Source organism: Protopterus annectens, chromosome 3.part0, assembly GCF_019279795.1.
Source record: "Protopterus annectens isolate FY-2018-M chromosome 3.part0, PAN1.0, whole genome shotgun sequence".
In the NCBI taxonomy this organism is placed as follows: Eukaryota; Metazoa; Chordata; order Ceratodontiformes; family Protopteridae; genus Protopterus; species Protopterus annectens.
In genome coordinates, this window is record NC_056731.1 from 891,713,175 (window position 1) to 891,733,279 (window position 20,105).

At 39.3% G+C, this 20,105-nt stretch overlaps 1 protein-coding gene across 2 annotated transcripts in view; it reads right to left on the reverse strand.

Annotated features, from left to right (window-relative positions):
* MYO10 (myosin X) overlaps nt 1-20,105 on the reverse strand; it is a 566,410-nt gene that overhangs the window by 373,610 nt on the left and 172,695 nt on the right. The window contains exon 1 of one of the 2 annotated variants that reach the window (XM_044065223.1): nt 18,650-19,023. The exons of the other annotated variant lie outside the window; for it this stretch is intronic. The gene's annotated coding sequence lies outside the window, so the exon portion shown is untranslated. Of the gene's footprint in view, nt 1-18,649; nt 19,024-20,105 lie in introns of those variants that run through there. 2 annotated transcript variants of the gene reach the window in all.

Sequence of the window (20,105 nt, forward strand, 5' to 3'; positions counted from 1 at the left end):
AAAGAGATAGGATAGTCCCTTTCTAGAAACAGCGTAGTAAGTTTGTCACACTCAATAATAAACTATGAATCTTGAGAGGTCATACGTGAGACCCTAACAAATTGTCCCTTTATAATTGCCCTCTTTTGGAATCTAGGATGCGAACTATGAAAATGCAAATAACTATTTGAAAACGTGGGTTTTAGATAAATACTTGAATTAAACCCCTGTGGTCCTTGGTAAGTGTAATATCCAAATAGTTGACAAAGTTATCAGATACCTGGTGGGTAAACTTTAAAAAAGTAGTTGTGGAATTTATATAGGATGTAAATTCATCAATACCATGAGCAAGTCCTACCCAAAAAATACAAATGTCGTCCAAGAATCTCGTATAGTGAATCCAGTTTTTTGCAAATCCACTATTGAGGACGAATTTTTTCTCCCATACTGACATAATAATTGGCCCCCATAGACACCCCAGTAATCTGTTGAAAATACTCCCCACCATAAAATATAAAGTTGTTTTTCAAAACTAACTCAACAACTCGAGAACCATACAAACATCGTTTTGTGTTACCCCTGAACAATCCCAAAGGACCTCTTCCATCCATTTTAGACCTGTTTCCGTAGGTATAATAGAAAACAGATCAACCACGTCAATGGTCAAAAACATAAGGTTAGGCCTATACAAATCATTGGTGACACTATGTAGGAATTCCCATGAATCCTTCAGTAAATATGTTTGCCTTCCCCATATTTGTTTCAATTTCCAATCTAAAAATTTGGAAATGGTGTGGGTTTTAGATCCCTGCGCTGCCACTATAGGTTGAAGTGGTGGATCCATGTTTTTGTGAACTTTAGGCACTCCAAAAATGGTAGGTACCTTGGGAAAGGGGGTCTCCAAATAAGAATAAATGTCAAATTCAATAACTTCCTGATCCAACAAATCTTTAATTGCCAAATCAATTTTTTATATGAGAGATGAATCTCATTGATGGATGTTAAAGAATATTTAGTAATGTCATATAATATATCACACATCATACTCTCATACAAAATCTGACTCATGAAGACTGTCCCCCCACCTTTATCTGGTTCCATCACCCTTAAAGAACAATTATGACCTAAATCATGCAACAAGTTAAGTTCCTCATGACTTAAATTGGGGGCAAATTTAGCCTGGGACAATTCCCTATGTATTTGTTGTTCTATCCTGTTTTCCAGATTCTTGAGTTGAGGATGCAAAGGAGGGTTGAAAGTACTGGACTTCTTCAAAAATAAGCTAGGAACCACTGGACCATTACCAAACAAATGTTCAAGGTTAAGCTTACGAATAAACAATTTGAGATCTAAAATGGTGTTAACAGGGTGGCTACTTCTACTAGGAACAAATTTGAATCCCATGGTAAATAAATCAAAACAAATGTCTGTAACTGGGACATCACTGTAATTATAAATATGATAACCATTTTTAATAAATAACTGGTGTTCCCCTATATTGGTTACAGAAATATCTCCTATCTTTACCAATCCTGATTCCTGTTCCTTCTCCACCCCCGGGGCTGAGCCTCCCTCCCCTGCGGGTGTATCGGATACACCGGATATTGAAGTCCCCCCTGTTGGTTGCATATACGCTTGGACCTCCTGGGTAAAAAATCCCCATTGGACTGTTCCTGTGGATCAATTTGAGCATCGCCTACCTGCTCTACTTGTACAGGGGACATAAGATACATATATCTTAAATATATGCATACATGTAGAGGGTCTAGTATTAACTTCAATAAAAGCAGACTCAGGATCTGGAATCTCATGATGAGTTGTAGCCACTGATTTATTCCTGGGGAGAAAACCTTTTTTTATAATAGGTGGAAACTTAAATGGTCTGGCTTCAGTCATTTCCTGGATGAGAGTGTCCAGAAGTTGAACAGGATAGCTCCTGTCCAATAGCCACTTTTTGAGAACAAGACATTCTTTCAGGAAAGGCAGAGGTGACAAGAATGATATAATCTGAGATAACCCAGCAGAAATGTTAGATAGTAACTTAAAAACTGTTTCTCAGAGAAAGTCTGCATTTTGTATTTGTCTTTGGACCTGTAAACATCCATTCAGCACTTGCATTTCCCTGGCTCTGTAAGTAAGATTTAGATAAAGTAACTTATTTTAGAGATGGATAGAAATATAGTAAGATTGTTTTCTGTAGTTATGTGAGACTGTCCTGCAATGTTGTTTTTAAGTATTTCCTGTGATTATGTACTCTGTTACCACTGTGTTGAGTTACTGAGTATTGTCTTATGATTTTATTAAATATATTTAAACTTTTAATTGTGGCTGGTTTGTTTAGAGATATTTAAGTTCTTAAGAGTACTTGCATGTGTATTTTGTGACACTGTATAGGCCACTTAAATAGCCTTAAAAGTTTGGTCACACTTACCATTTGGATAATAGTAACATTACACAGCAGAATTGGTCACCCTTTGGCAAGGGCCTTATATTAGCTGATAAATAAGGGTGGTTTGGTGGCAGTGTTTACTACCTTACAGTCTGGCAGAAGGGGGCATAATGAGGGAACCTGTGTCAGCCTTCCCCAGGAGTGTCTGTGTTTCTGTATATAAATCAAACCTCTTAGAGTTTGTGCGTGCGTGTGTGTGTCTGTGTGTGTGTGTGTGTGTGTGTGTGTGTGTGTGTGTGTGTGTGTGTGTGTGTGTGCGCGTCAGCTACTTAGTCAGGGACAAGAAGCACTGGTTGGGCAGAGAGGGTGCTGGAGGTTTTGGCTTGACCACTTGGCTGAGATCTTAACCCTATAGCTGTGCCATTGGGGATCTGAAGAGAGAGCGAGAAACCAGCCCCAGATTGACAGTGATCTTTGTGTGCTCTTAAGGAAAATTGTACTTTACTGTGTGTGTACTTGTCATCCTCCCAATGTGTACGTCCCTCACTGGTATTAGTGGTGAGGATTGAGGCTCCTTGATTACTGGGTTAGTGCAGGGACGTCACATCACACATACATGGATACATTATTATACAGCAGCCAGCACGTTAATCAGACCAGTAATATCTGTTGTGTTATGTAATATCTAAATGTTTCTTCATGATACCGTCTTCTTTCACATACATGCAATTTTTATTCACTTTTCTTTCTTAATGTTTCTTTCACTTTTGGTTTATGAGATGGGTTTGTTGCTATACTAAACTTTCAGTTTCACTACACTGTATTGTTTCATGATATAAATAAATCAGATAATTATGTATAATCATACTCACACATGCGCAGTACCAGTGACTATCTCAGCCAAACAAATTTAACACTATAAAACAAGAAAATGTAACAAGGAAATCATGAAAATATACTATACAGTTTAAAAAGTATCGACTATATCAACTTACTTATGCAACATACTGCTTAATGTTGCAAATACATGACTGATTATATATAGGTCGACTATGTTCAAGACATCATTGCAGCATACAGTTGTCATATTTCTCAACCTCATAGCTCAAGAAAACTGGAGAGCCTAAAATAATGGGGATAAAGACCCAAAAAATAGGCAAAGTTTTTAAATATTACTTTTATAAACACACAAAGTTGCTAGAACAACAACATTTGTGTTAGCAAGCTTTTTCTGAAGGATATAAAAGTCTGAAACTCAAATATATGAGATTATTAAGTGACATCAATCCTCACTGATATACTGAAAAACACAGATTTTATGAGGAACTGACCAGAAATACGAGGGAAAATCTCAACATTCTGCAAAAATCTGGACGTTTCAGGGGTATGTTTGTTGTATAACAAGTGTAATAATTATACCTTTAACTACCACTAAGCAGTACCCAACCTCTCAGCTATGCTACCATTACAGAACATGCCACTGTTTTGCCTTTTTCCATAGTTCCCAGGACAAAATGACTACGCAGTTAGAATTTAATGACTAAAACATCCAGTAATTATAAGAAGAGTTTCAGTAGTCTGCCAAAATGTAAATAACTCAGAATGAGTGGGAGGGTTGCAGTGTATTGTGGGTAATCATGCAACTACAGCATATAATGTTAAAATGTCACTACTGTTATTTCATGAAATGATGTAGTACATAGAGGAAATGAATAGTGTGCCTTTTTCTACTCAACCACAGTCTCCAAGTGACTGAAATGTTTTTTATACCCATTATAATGTGTTACAGTAAACACTTGTGCCGAATGAGGATGACCTTCTCTCTTATTAACAGAACAGTAAGTTTTACAAACCAAGAAATGTTCTTCCATGCAATGCTAAACTATGAGACAACAGTAAAAAAGTGAATGCAATGGCTGCCTTTAGTCACCATCTGAAATGCATAAATCTGCTAATGATTATTCCTGGGAAGAGTTAAGTTAGCAAGAAAACTGAAGACTTAATTATTCACTCGGTTTAAGGAATTTGCTGTATGAGATTACTAAACAACGAATACCATTTCAGTTTAGTTTGGTATAAAATATGTTACACTGCTCTGAGTCACAGCTGGGAAACATTATTAGAGGTCTGATTATATAGCACTCTAGGGCATATAAATCAGATTGAAATGTGCTGACAAGACCTGTGGTGCTGAGGAATCTTACAAATAAAAGGTACATGGAGATAACATAGGACACTGAAAGAGATGTCTGACTTTGTTATGCCAACATGCACCTTTCCGATATATTAAGGACTGGTTTTAACTTCTGTCATATTAACTTAGTGCTAGGGTGTTTTTATTTTTACAATTTACAAAAAAAGAAAAAACCTGACTCATAAAAAACACATGCTAGTAACTTGGGGGAGAAAAGATTTGCATTAATAAAACGTGGACAAATACGAAAAGTACAAAATCTTTGCAGTAAAACCTTTGCTTTATGTATTTTACTGTTTGAGAACACTAAAATGTATGACATTTAAACCACTAACTGTTGATTTTTCTGTTGCATATTTTGGGCCACTTGTAGACTTCAGAAAACTTTCCATCATATCTTTTCTGTCAAACAACTGACTGGCAGCTTTGATGATTTTACTACAATTTTTCATTTTTAGAAATAAGTGAATGACTCATATAGGCAGTTAGAGTAAAAAGTCTGTTTCCAGCTAGTTTCAGGTACATTAACACTCTGCCCTGCTTCCAGTTTTCCTTACTTTCCTCACTTGTAAAACCAAGAAGCACTTTTAATACTGCCCTGGGCTGCTTGGCTCTTTTGTTACTATGAAAATGATACCATCCACCCAGCACAAAGTCCAGTCTGAAGAAGGAGGACCACATCTGCTTTTCAAACTGGAAATTTCTGTTTTAACACTGGCTCCATGCTACAGAGGGATAGTACCCCCTCCCCCCACAATTTTGATCTACACAAATCTAATGCTACTGTAATATACTAGGTACAAAAGAGGAATGAAGAGGCCGAGCCTGCATGTTTATTTCAGTGTGTGAGAAGAGGTGGGTTGGGGGTAGGGCAGATTGGTCTGCTAAAATACAGATACCCATTGGAGCCTGGGTGTTGCAGCAAGGCGATATGAAGGGCCAAGGGCAGGCATCGACCAAGCAACATTTTTCTATAACTTGAATGGGTTATCGCATGCTCAGGAGCAGCTTACCTGAATCAGCAGCTAGTACTATGCAATCCCTGCTTGCCCAGGCTGTTTTAGAACAATGAGGGTTAGAACAACTTGGACCAGTGGATGGGTAATCAGAAATTAACCCCTGGTCTGGCACTTATGTCTGATGGACGGCCCATGAATCACCCCTATATAAATCAAATGTGTAGGCCACATCTGGATTGCACAGCTAGGCTTATAAGGGCCTTAATGGTGGTTAGCCTGTTATACAACTATGAACCTATGAATTAAGTGTAGTCCTACTCCTAGCTGTACACCAGAATAAGAGTAGCCTCGCCTTTATGCTTAAGTAGGACTCTTAAGTGGGGGATAAAGAGGAGCTCAAACTGGCACCGGTTACTGTGGACTGAAGAAGAAAACGATTTGGTTAAAAAATTAAACAGTATTGTTTTCACTAGTTAGCTTCTTTGCAACCTGAGCTTATTTGTGGCTTGGTTGCTTATAAAAGCTGGCTGGGGAAGATGGGAGTGAGTGGCCACTGTGGATTTGTCCATCCTGGGTGATGCAGGTGGAGTTGGATTGCCACAGGGGTGACACCTAGTGGCAGCACTAGGTGTTCACCTAGTGTAGTTCCAAGTTGGTCAAGCCCATGTTGCCACAGCACATTAGCACTATGCAGCTGAGTGGAAACTAACATGTAGGGGCATGCTTCTCCTCAGGAGGTAGCAACTGCAAGCTCAAAGCAGTTGTCAGGGATGGTATGTTCATGAAGATGGTAGGCTTCCCTCCAGGAACAAGACAGTTTGCTACCTATCACTTCACACTTGCGGGGGGGGGGGGGGGGCAACTGGGTTTCCTGGGCAGGAACATGGGTCAACTGGGTGATGGTAGAAGAGCCATCACAAAAGGTCATGGGGGAAGCAAACAGTATTACCTTCATTATTTCACACAGTGATAGCCACTTGATCAGGAATAAGTAGCCAGAGGTGAAGTTAGATGGGACTAGCAGGTGAAGTAAAATGCTTAGGGCATCAAGCATGGATAGCTTACCATAGTAATTTTATTTCCTTTGACAACGTGTACTGCTGCTATAATGTGGAGATTTTTGCCCAGGACCTTGCCTGACAGCACAACTACCTTCATCAAACTGGCCCATTAGTTCCATCGAGATATGAACTGCGTATTCCTGGGGTAAGTAAGTGTCCTACAACCTAAGAAGTTCCTGCCTAGGAACTACCATTAGCCAGCATGTTCTATTAGCTGACTTTTGGTTAACTATGTCAGCAGTTTTCCGAACTCAACAAGCTGCAATTTGACTACTTGTAGGTAGTCAATATAAATGTTGTAAGACACACACACAGATATATTCATATTCACAGAAGCCTACTCATTCACCCACATGCATGCATACTCCAACAAACACATGCACACACATCCATTGTAAAGACTCCCTAACCTATCTCCTTAATGCTACTACCCACAAATATACATATTCGTACAACTTTATTCATGCCCCTACAGAACATGCATTCATGCACCCCCATGTAAACAGCTCCATCTCACATCTTGACTGGACTTGCTGCACTATGACTGCTTCCAAGAGATGAAATGGGTGACTACTATCTTTGGATGGTATTTACTTTTTCCTCCAACAATGAAAATTGACGTGGCCAAGCAATTCTCTGAATCATTTGGCAGAGCAAATTGTGAGCTGCAGGCATTTATTGAGGAGAGTAAATGGCTAATTAGCATTAGCTGCTTTCCACACTGCTACATTATCTTGCAGTTCTGTCTTTAAGACTGTTCTTTGCTTCGAGGCCAATGCTAGCGAATAAACTCAGTGGTAGTGTGGTCTAAGAATTAGAAAGGCTTACCCCAAGGGGGAGAATGGCCATGCTAAGTCTTCCCCTTGTGGTAAGCCTTTCTGAGTCCCAGCCAATGTCTGTGACTTGACTCTACCCCCGACATCCACACTGACCAAAAGCACAGTGTAGAAGCAGCAACTAAAACTGTGTCAAAAGTGAAACACCAATCACTTGTACAGCATGCAAACAGCAAGAAAAATTGTCAGAGGTGTGACACCTGTCATAAAGGAACAAGTTAACTAACCATGCTTTACAACAAACTGTAAGCAACATTATGAAGGTTATAACATATATAACAATGTGAAAATCTTTAAATCAACTGTGAGAAAAAAATAATGCTAGTAAAATGAACTAAGACTTAGGGCAGATTCAATAAAGCCTGCACTAAGTGTACACTGTTCTGAGTGAACAGACAACATAGACATAACACACGCCTTCTTCCTCAAAGCTTAGTTTTCCTACTGATATTCTTGCAGCTTTAAATACTGACAGGGATTCAGAAAAGTTACCACAAAGTGTAGACTGCATAAACACTTAGTGTAATTTTTCTGGCGACTAGAAAGCACAAAAAAAGAGTGATAAGAATTTTATTGCATACATACCGTGTACACTTACTGTAGACTTTATTGAATCTGGCCCTGAGTCTTTATGTTATCTCGTTCCTACTAAACTTTAAGCATTGACACAAAGTACATATCCTATCTATGCCTCCAGAAAAAAGCCACAATCATAAAATACTTTCTTGCCATCTTTTGAATGCTAATAATGTATATTGATTCTCCTAGCAGGCGTAACTGCAAAAGTTAATAAAATATGACGATGCACAAACATAGCATCTTTCAGTCAGCTATCACATGATCAGAATATGCAAGCATTAGCTGTTAATTTTTGTGCGTGTGTGTGTGTGCGTGTGTGTGTGTGTGTGTGTGTGTGTGTGTGTGTGTGTGTGTGTGTGTGTGTGTGCGCATGTGTGTGCGTGTGTCAAGATCCCTAATAATGATGCAGTAAAGAGAGGATACAGAAAGGTCAGCTGTGTGTGTGTGTGTGTGTGTGTGTGTGTGTGTGTGTGTGTGTGTGTGTGTGTGTGTGTGTATATATATATATATATATATACACACACCAAACTCCTCTTCTTCTTCTTTTGGCTGCTCCCATTAGGGGTCACCACAGCAGATCAACTGTTTCCATTTCTTCCTGTCCTCTGCATCTTGCTCTGTCACACCAACCACCTGCATGTCCTCTCTTACCACATCCATAAACCTCATCTTAGGCCTCCCTCTTTTCCTGTTACCTGGCAGCTTCATCCTTAGCATCCTCTTCCCAATATACTCTGCATCCCTCCTCAGCACATGTCCAAACCAACGTAATCTTGCCTCTCTGGCTTTGTCTCCAAACCTTCCAACCTGGGCTGACCCTCTAATATACTTATTCCTAATCCTGTCCATCCTCATCACACCCAGTGCAAACTTTAACATCTTCATCACTGCAACGTCAAGCTCTGACTCCTGCCTTTTTGTCAATGCCACTGTCTCCAACCCATATAACATAGCTGGTCTCACTACCCTCTTGTAGACCTTCCCTTTCACTCTTACTGGTATTCATCTGTCACAAATCACTCCTGACACTCTTCTCCACCCACTCCATCCTGCCTGTACTCTCTTCTTCACCTCTCTTCCACACTCACCATTACTCTGAACTGTTGATCCCAAGTACGTCAACCCATCCACCTTCGCCACCTCTACTCCCTGCATCCTCACACACCAAACTAAATATGGCTAATTATGGCTTCCAAAACAGATGAAGATGAATACCTTAAATGCACAATGTATAACATATGAACAATTTGGAACAACACTAACAGTTTGATCTAATCATTTGCACACTTTATTGTATAAAAGAACAGATTAAACTAACCACACTGTAAACTGTCTTTCAATGAAGTGTTCCCATCCTCTATAGTACCTTTCTTTAAATTTGTTTGTAGAAATCATCTGACATAGAAAAGCAATTAAATACTTTACACTATAATGGACACTTACATTTCTAAACTTAGTATTTTTTAATCACCAACATTTCCTACCTACATTTTTATTTGGTCTCCACTGATCTCATTTCTCTACATTCTCCTTACCTTGCATTTGTCTGAAGAACTTCCTTGCATCTGCTCCCCTCATGTTTTACCATAGCTTTTGATTCAATGATATTGTCTAAACACACTTCTCTCCTTTCACATTATCTGCAAGTTCACATTATTTGAAAATGTCTCCTTTTCTGCTCTCTCCAAGGCTGTACTTAAGGTTCTAGTTTTGCCTCATCATGGGTGTTATTTTAAGACACTGTGACATTTTGGTTTTTCACTTTTCAAATTTCATGAACACTGTTGTGAAGATAGGTGAAGGCTACCAGCCTAGCCAAATAGAATTTTGGAGATCATTTTGTCATCTGTAAATATTAATGTAAACCACAGGCTTGTTGTCTTGTATGATAAAAATAGTGTTACATGTGAAACTGAACAAAATGTAACAACAGTGCCCTCTACTGACCAAGTAAAGCATGTTGTGACCCTCTGATGTAAACACGGCTCCAGCCAGTCTAGATGAAGGAATTCTTGCTATTGTTTTAAGGCCAGAGTTAATGGCCAGAATTAGTATGCATAAATTTCCTTTATTGCTCTGGTTTCTGCCCAGAGGTGAAGAATGTAAATGTACTTTATGTTAGCCTGGGAACCCAGAGAAGTGTGAAGACTGATGTAATGTGAACCAGGAATGTGATTTTAAAAACAGTGAGAATCAGAGAACATTAAGCATTTTTTTCTTGACCATTCATCTCACCAGCACTGTCTTGCTCTATATGTAAGTTTATCTTAGACTTGTGTTTTCTCTTAGAAATAGCTAGAAACTAGAAAGATTAGACTAAGTGTTTTTCTGTGATGTCAGAACTGTACTACTGAATTATTTTAAGTATTTCTATGTGATCTCTGAACTCCTGACTAGCACTCTGTAGTAAAAAGTATTGTCTTGTGTTTTGACTTCTTCTTTCGGCTTTTCCCAGTTAGGGGTTGCCACAGTGAATCACCTGTCCGCTCATGATTGGCAGTGGAGTTTTACGGTGTCGAGTTGCCAGCCTGGCACCCAACCTTCCACACAAAGCACATGTACTTACTTACACCTAGGGCCAATTTAGTGTGTCCAATCTACCTACAGCATGTTTTTGGGATGTGGGAGGAAACCGAAGCACCCGGAGGAAACCCACGCGGCCACAGGGAGGACATGCAGACTCCGCACAGAAGGCACCCCAGCCGAGGATCAAACCGGAGAACCTCTTGCTGTGAGGTGACAACGCTAACCGCTGCACCACTGCGGCCACCTTGTCTTGTGTTTTGACTATTTGTTATTAAATATTTTTAAACCCTTTCAACTGTGGCTGTTTTTGTACAGAAAATTTAAGCTCTTTAGAGTACTTGCATGCCTTTGGTAAAATTGTACATAGCCACTCTAATAGCTTTAGCCCTGGGCTATACTACCAACTAGATAATAATATTGCACAGTAATAATTGGACACCATTTTAAGGGCCTTTGAGTAGCTGATAAATATGAATGGGTGGTGTCAGCTGGTGCTGCTGTATAGTCTGGGAAAAAGGGGCACAGCTGGAGAACCTGTGCCAGCCTTCCCCAGGAGTGTCTGTGCAGTTGTATAAACTCTTCTCAAAGAGTGTGTGTGTATGCGGGTGTGTTACTTGGGCAGGGACATGATGCACTGGTTGGACAGAGGGTACTGGAGGATTTAGATTGCCCACTAGTCTGAGATCTGGACCCTATAGCTGTGCCAGTGGGGAGTCTTAATGGGGACCTGGAAAGCAAGGGAGCAACCATCCCTGGACTGACTGTGATCTCTGCGTGCTCTTAAGGGAAATTGCACTTTACTGTGTGTAATTGTTATTCTTTCCTCCTATATGAGACGCCCTTCACTGGTATTAGTGGTGAAGATTGAGGCTCCTTGATTGCTGGGCCAGGGCACAGATGTCACAACTGTATTGCTTGTGGCTTCCAGACTATCAAGACATTGTGATAACAGTTCTGCAAAAATACGACAAAAGATTTTTGCTAGGAGTTACCTTCACTAAAATTCTTAGGACCTAAAGGGTCCCTCCCTTGCCTATTATGCTTGGAATAACTTATTCTTAACTGTACATTTTTGTTAGGTGCCTGGCCATTCAGCTTTTTCCTCATTTCAGAGCTAATGACTCCCTGGAATGTAAAGGCTTAGGGTGGGGGAAAATAATTACTTGCTGAAGCCTGTCTTTCAGTTTGAACTAGTTTCAGTTTTTCTCTTTTCTGCAACCTGAAGTTAGAGAGTGCAAAGATTTCCTCTTCCAAAATTTTTATGCTGTTTTATATTTACTTTCTGGTGTTTCTGTGTGTGTGTTTGTGCATGCACATGTGCACAGTGACTTACCATCGAGGATATTTTTTTTTCATGATATGTACCTCTAGTTTTTGATAACAGCAAGCCATATAACAAGCTGAAAGGACTTGTTTGAAATTTAGAGATTTATTAATGAACTGGGAAAAAAAAAAAAAGCTCTGTCAGTAATCTTTTCACTATCATGGCAAGGTAAAGCCAAACTTTGAAAATACCTGAAGAACAATTAAACTAAGACAAAGGTATGGATAAACTGACAGAAAAACACTTCATAAAGTGTTCCTAAGGAAACAGAAAGACTAACCAAATAAGAAAGGCTTACTGTGAAGTGGAAGCCATAAAATAACTCAGAAGGTTTTCTCATGGCAGTAAGCAAGACCAAATCAGAAACTGCTCTCCTGTTATTGCTTTTCCCTGGTGGTGGCTGTAGTACAGGCAGTAGTCTTGCTGGTGAAGCCGCTTGTAAATGTGGCAGTCTAAGGGAGTGACTAATGCAAATTAGCCATACACTCTCCTAAGAAATAGCACCAGCAGAGGATTAAACTGGTACAGTGATTCATACTACCAAGTTCATTTCTCCACAAGAAGGAAAAGTGAATAAAATCAAAGAGATGGCATTCACCATCGGGAATGTGACAAACTATCCACAGAAATTTTTGTGAAGGTAAATTAAATGAAGCAACTTCAGCGATAGTATTCATCTTTCCTCCACAGTTGTGTGACCACAGAGTTGGTATATTTAAGTTTGGGAAGTGTAGGGGGCTTGCCCTCAACATCAGAGTAAAAGTAGTTTGGGCAATTTTATTTTGATGATGTTACCATCTGGGAAATTTATGCCAATCTCTTGACATTAATCCCACCCATTCAACCCTGAAGGAATGGCTGCAGCTTGCAAATTGACTGCAGGTAGGTTTCACAAAGGTATGTGTGTTCGTCTGGGAGTGTCTATGTTATACGGGCTGGGTAGGAAGAACTCTTCTGGGGTTGGCTCTGACAGCACAGTGTTTAAATCACAGGTGTGGTAATTAGCTACCAATTAAGTGTTGCTCTATGCAGCTTTAACTTGTCTCTGAATTGGAAACTGCTTCCATCGTGATAACTGACCAACCCATGTTTAGGCAATTAGCACCACTGAGGCCAAACTTTCTGAATCCCAGGATCAGCCTTAGAGATGTACATCTTATCTGACACACTGCATTGATGTTACAGTTTACTGCACAATGTCTTGATGGCTGCCTAGCTAATACCTGCACTGTGACTGGCTCTTAATCTACAGGGACTGAACAAGCATGATTGCTGTGGCAGGTCAGATGGTCAACTGACACAGGCAGAAAAAAAAACAGTAGTAAAATGCCATACTGTACTAGAATTAGATGCAGCACATATTTTCTTCTTACTCAGTAAGGCATATCTGAAAAAAGTCAGTGTCATACTACGCTTGAACAATGATAAAATAGAAATGGTTAAACACAACCACCCAATCAAACTTAACTTAAAAACTTCTTAACAATACTTCATCAATGTCATTGCTAAAAAAAATCAAGACAAACCAGATGCCTGCAGAATTCTTTTCTCCCTAGGTTATTTGTGCCACAATGCCTACTGACAACTAAGGTTACACCAATCACACACTGCCCATTCATTTTCTGAACAGCTTAATCCCACACCACCCCTGGGTGAGGAGATGAGCGAATCACATCACTCCAGTTGTCAACTACACTCTCCCCCTTATGAATGCATGTTTCCACACACGTTCTATGAAGGCTACCACTCACTGCTGGCTTGGTGAGCATACTACCTACCCAAAGCCATCCTCTGCATCCTGAGAGACAGTGGCAGAAAGGTCAGTTGGCTTCTAGTCAAACTTGGGTCACCTAGGCAGTATGCCACCAGTGTTGGCAAAAGTAGGACTCTGACAGCCACAGAAGACATGACAAAAACAGAGGGAAAAAAGGTAATTCTAAAACATCAGAGGCAATTTGGACATATCACTACTGACAAAATGCAAAAGCTGCTGGTTATCTCAAGGAATAAATACACTAAATACAACTTTTAGAGAAGATTGTGTGCATTTGTGAAACACATACAGAACACAGCAAGCCTAACAGCCCAGCTGTGGGACTACAGTAAGCTACAAGATAAAATGAACCTGCTGCCATGGACTTACATGAATCAGTCAACTGCATGCTGGTTTCACACAATCACTTTACTCATTTCAGGCAAGAAGCACTAAAACACAGACTACAACAACATCTGAATCCATAAAAATGTATTTACATACAGATAAATGTTCATAATGCACCCCAAAAAATATCAGTAAGGATTTCAAAAGTGAAAATAAAATAACGGCTGTCTGTAGCTGGTGATCACTTTCACTGCCAACATAAGGTACAAAAAAAATGTTGGCTCAGAATCAATTTGTTTGCCGACCAAACTAAAGACAACCAACTGTCTGGCTACAGAAAGAGGAAATAAATGCAGTTCAGATGTTGAATGTGTCATGCAATACAAGAAGCTTTGAATGTGTCATGCAATACAAGAAGCTTTTCTAACCATAGGTCTCTTTTTAGTAAAGAACATTTTACTGATACACATTGCACAGCAAAATACAGTTGTATAAGTAGAACTTATCATAATAGTAGATATTGAAATGCTCACTGCTGCAGTAGCCTTAGCTATACAGGTTATATTCAGCCAACGATATCTCAGTGAGCCAGCTTCCAAAGCTTCAGGGCACCTTCCATACACAACTGTCAAGTAGCTCAAGCTGATCTGATTAAAAGATAAGTTTGGGGGGCAAAGCCCTTCAGAGCTTTCCTGCCAGCAGAAAAAGGGAGGATGCACCTTCAAAGAACAATGCTAGGAACAACAAAACAGATGTCCACAACCCTGCAAAAAAACACACCAAAAAAAACAAGAGGGAGGGAGTAGCTACTGCAGCAGTGATCATGCAAATATCTACTAGTATGACGTAAGTTAAACTTATGCAACTACACTATGTGATCATACCGATCACAGCTGCAGTAGCCTTAGCTATATGGGTAGGTTACCATCGCTATGTACACTTGGGAGGTGTAAGGAGAAGAGTCCAGGGACCCCTGGATAATTGTTCTAGCAAAGCTTGACCTGGGCCTAGAAAAGGAATCAAGCTTATACTGCTTTGTAAAAGTATGTACAGGGGAACAAGTAGCAGCTTCTAGAATACTTCTACAATCCTACACTTTACAAAAAGCCACAGATGAAGCCAACACCCTGCCTGGAATAAATTTGTTATGATGAGTATAACAAAAGATAATGGCCTTCAACAACCATTTGGAAATGGCTTGTTTTGACACAAGTTGTCTCTTCTTACCTTCACAAGAAATAAACAATTGATCCGAAAATCTGACAGATGTAGTTCTTTTGGGTCTATTTTTCCTTATTGAAAGCTCACGCTTTCAAAAAAGAAAAGTATGAACCCATTTACGTAAAAGTGTACACAAATGAAAGTGCACTTTCGTGACTACCAGTTCACTGAATCGGTAATACCAACAAAAAAAAACCCACTACAAAGGCATTTCTGCAGGGGGGGGGGCTCCCCTGCACCCCTGCTACTTTATAACTCCAAGATCACACTACAAGTAAGGAAACAGGTATATTCCATTATCCCCACTGTAGCATGCTTCGGTGCTCCAGTGTTTTTGTTAATATTACTGGTTTGGTGAGTGAACCGGTAGTCGAGAAAGTGCACTCTCGACTAAATGGGTTTGTACTTTTCCTTTTTGAAGGCATGAGCTTTTGATAAGAAAAAGAAGACCTATTTCTGTCAAGATTGTACCAGAGTTGTCTGTGGACATCCAAGGTATGGAGTATGCTTCCCCCCTCATTTTTAGATTCAGTAAAGAAAACAAGGAAATGGATAGTTTGGCTTAAAGTAAACTTGGATATTCCTTTAGGTATAAAAGAATAATGATTTCATAAAGAAACCCTGTTCCGATGCAAAATAAGATAGGCTTGACTCTCCATAAGAGACTGAAACTGTTTTCCATGTCAAGAACTTCAAGTCAAGGGATTAACTTGTTCAAATGGAACAACTGTTAGCTTCTCTAAAACAAAGGTTTGGGAACAATGTATAAAAATTTTAATGACTGATGAATTTTATATACCCTATTTGCCTTTTTAGGGGCAGCTGGGTGATTAATGGGAAAATAGCAAGCAGTAACACACACGCAATCCTCTAAAGGTGACAGAACAGGAGGAATGGGTGAAGGTTCTGGAAAATCCTTCTGTAACAACTTGTAGTATTTTCTGAAGGACTAAGAAACCTTACTGTTCTCCCACTGAAAACACTGGAACATTCTAGCAACAGTCTTGGAAAAAATGAACCCCCCCCACAAGCTGAATCAGAAACTGAGCTCTCCTCCAAGTCTGAATCAGAAATCTGAGGAAAAAACTACGATCCTATCCCTGCATCTTACTGTTCAGATCCAGAACCTTGAATTCCTTTAGGAAATGAGGAATCCAGCTTTCTTTTACCAGAAACTACTTTACAAGAAAGATTAATAGCTTTAATTAAACCCAGAGCTAGACCCAATAAACTACTTCTGTATAAAGAAATTTGAGGAGGAATACATACAGAATTGTTTTTTGGTTTCTTTTTGACAGGAAAAATGGCACCAACTGTGTTTCTAATGGCAGCAGCTGCTTCCCCAGAGATGGGCACAGCATTCTGGCACAACAGGGAAACCTTCCCTGTTCCCTCTCCCAGGACAGACAAGAGTGGCTTTCCCTTGCCCACTGAGTAGACTCCTACAGCCATACAGGACATGGCTTACCCCCGGTCCATAGTGGCTGTAGGTGCTACATCAAGGGGATCTGGGGCAACAGAGTGGTCTGAGGCACATCAAATGGCCACAGTGGAGTCACCCCCTGTGGCTGAGGCAAATCGCTAGCCTGCTATGATGCCAAACACTGTTTGCTTAACTTCTTTCTGTGGCTGGAAAAAGGAAAATTCGTGGGCTGGTAGTCAATTTCATGTTCAAGCAAAAAATGGTACCTCTTTCCTGGGGAATACAAGCAGCAAATGTTGCTAAACCTACTAGTCCACAAAAGTTACTTTTGTAAAAGAAAAAAAACACACAGTAAAAAGCACTTTGAAACAATACACCAAATCCCACAGAGGAAAAATAAACACCATTTTTCTACAGAAAATATGCTTTCAGTTAGTTAACACTACTTTTAAATTGACAGAAAAAAAATAGTGCTCCATTTAAAAGTATAATATAGCCTCAATACAGTATGTTAAAACACAACACTCCAAGCTTTAAAATAGCTTTCACGAAGAAGAAAAGTAATAAAACATCAATAAATTTAAGGAAAGGGAATTTTTGTCCCCAAAGGGAACTTATCTGCCCAGCAAAGGAAAACACAAGCTGACCAGCCATCCTAAAAAGCCTCAGAGGAGTGTACTCTTTGGCGTCATTAAAACTCGGGAGGGCTTCGCTCCCAAACTTGTCTTTTAGTCAGCTCAGCTTAAGCTGTGTGGCAGTTTGGGCATGTGGAAGGTGCCCTGAAGTTTTGGAAGCTGACTGGCCATTCTATGCCTGGCAATATAACCCATAGAGCTAAGGCTACTGCAGCAATGATCCCGCAAGATTCACTTACACACACACTCAAACCCACATCCATATTGCACTTCAACTATAAGCTGCACAGCAGCCCTATAAACAAATCACTGTCTTGCACTGCCTGCTTGCAGTCCCCAGAATATAAAAAAGTGTGCACGTGCACACACACACACACACACACACACACACACACACATATACATACACGTTCACACACTATTAGTATTCCATTGTACACGAAGCTTAAGTTACTCCTTAGAGGGGAAAAGTGTACAATACAATAATAAATGGTGATGGAAAAACTGTAGGATGTGGAAAACAGCAACTACGATCTGGGCTCTCAAGACAGGTTGACATTAAACTACTTTCTAATGGATGCTTACTGTTCTACCACTGGACTCTTAAAAACTAACATAACATTGGCTCCCACTTTTAGTGCAGGGGTAGCAGATGCTGGGAAAGGTAATGTATCATATCATTACATTATAGCTTAGTACTACAGCTTTTTGTTCTGCAATCCACATTTTTTCCTTTTTTTTCAGTCACTGTGACATATGCATAACTGTAAGATATCTAGACTTAAGAAAGCATTTCGCTTGCTACAACAAAGTGTTTTACTGCCCCGTTCACAGTTAAAATATTTTGCTTGCATAGTTGGCAATTACAAGGCAGTACGAATAAAATTAAAGAAAAAATGGTTCATATTTTTTCAGCAAAGTACTGTTAACGTGCATTTTAGCAAACCTAAACCCATACATATTTCTTTCAAATTACGCAATCCAACAAGGCAAATTGAACAAGAACAAACAGGAAACCGTTCCTCCAAAAACCAATATAACAGCTCCCAGAATTTTACTGTTACCGTTTTGATGGTCCTTTCAACTGGTTAATTCAGTCATTTATTTTTATAACCAGTCATTCTTTTATCACACTAACAAGCACAATACCAGTTCTTCTTTAACTTGTGCACAAATCCTTATTTCTCAAAATAGGAATAAGAAGTGGAAACATTTTCTATGCTTAATATAACGGCACATTTCTACCTCTTCTTTTAGTGTGGCAGAAAAAGATAAGGCAATATACATAAACACAGACTTCAAATGCATACCCTTGCTAAGACTTTTGACACCACTTCAGCTTAATAATGCAGCTCTCAACACAAGAATAATGTAAAATGTTACGAAAATGTTAAAGCAAACAGTAACAGAATAAAAACCTACCTCTTCATTGCTTAGTTTTTGTGCATTGTTAAAAAAACACGAGAGCCATGCAGACTGTATAAACCTTCTGCAATACTCCAACAAGCTGGTATTTTAATTTTTTTGTGACATCTTAAGCTGCTTCTGTTTAATTAATTTCTCTTTCTGAGTCTCAAAGTCAGGCTCAACGATGGATAGCTCAGTTGTATATAAATCAGTTACTTTCAGCCCAAGAGAAAAGAAGCCACACACAAACACATTAAAAAAAAACTGTTTGCTACTCTTGGGTTGCTATACGATATGCAAACTTTTCTGAATGTAAACTCCTCACTGATCTAAAATAAAGGCTGTATGGAATAACTCCATATATTTTGTAGATACGTGTTGAGCTCAAACAGCTCCTCCTAACACAAAAAGTTTTTATGTGGAGCTGGTTGAATATATACTGTGAATAAATTCTTTCAGCTTTCCTCTCATCCATTGTCAGGAGCCATGCATCTCTACTCTGTACTGTTCCCATGGTAACATGACAGACAAGATTTGAATTTAAGTGGACATTAGCATTTCTGGTATACAGAAATCTGACCAAGTTTTCTAGTTGCGCTCCCCTTTATCCTAGTCCAACACACACACACACACACACACACACACACACACACACACACACACACACACACACACACACACACGAAACAGAAATGAGAATTAAGCATGCTATGCGTATTTTGCAGTTATACAAAGATAACATGTTCTTAGAAGAAAAGTCTGTAATCCTTGAAGTACTCTGTTATTCTTTTGGCACTCTTAAGAAGAATGCTTGGATATCAAGACAGCTAACATATTAACAGCAAAGAAAAAGAAATGCCTGAACAGACACAACCATAAATTGAAGTGGAAAAGAGACACCAGAAAGTAGAAATGCTTTCTTACTATTAAGATGTTATAAAACTTAATATCGGGAAAGCAGAATGCTCCCTTGTTAATGACATTTCAATAAAAAGCCAGCTGTGTTTGCTGTTCTACTAAGGAAACAAAAAAGATGTTTACAGACAGCAAAGGATGAAGGCTGGTGTTTGCTTGCCTGTATCAGCAAACATTCAGTCTTATTTACCAGAAACGGCACAGCTTAAGTTAATCTATAACACAATGAACACAAGCCTTTGACATGATAATATACATTTATTTGACATGATAACATACATTTAAGCAAAAAAATCTAAAGCTTTATATGTAATGCGATCCCTATTACTGTGTTCATACCTAAAAGATTTTTAAGAAAGCAAGCCCTCGTGATTACTATATACAATTCTGCAGTGCTTTCCTGAGCTGCATTTTCCTGTTATCTTTATAGTAACATGTGACTTCGGTTATTTTTCAGAGGTAAGCATACTTCACGAGTTAACAGACTCAGTTCTGCGACAGACTGTCTAGTAATCCAATCAAAATTAGGTGATATATCATGCAAGCTATGCCTCAG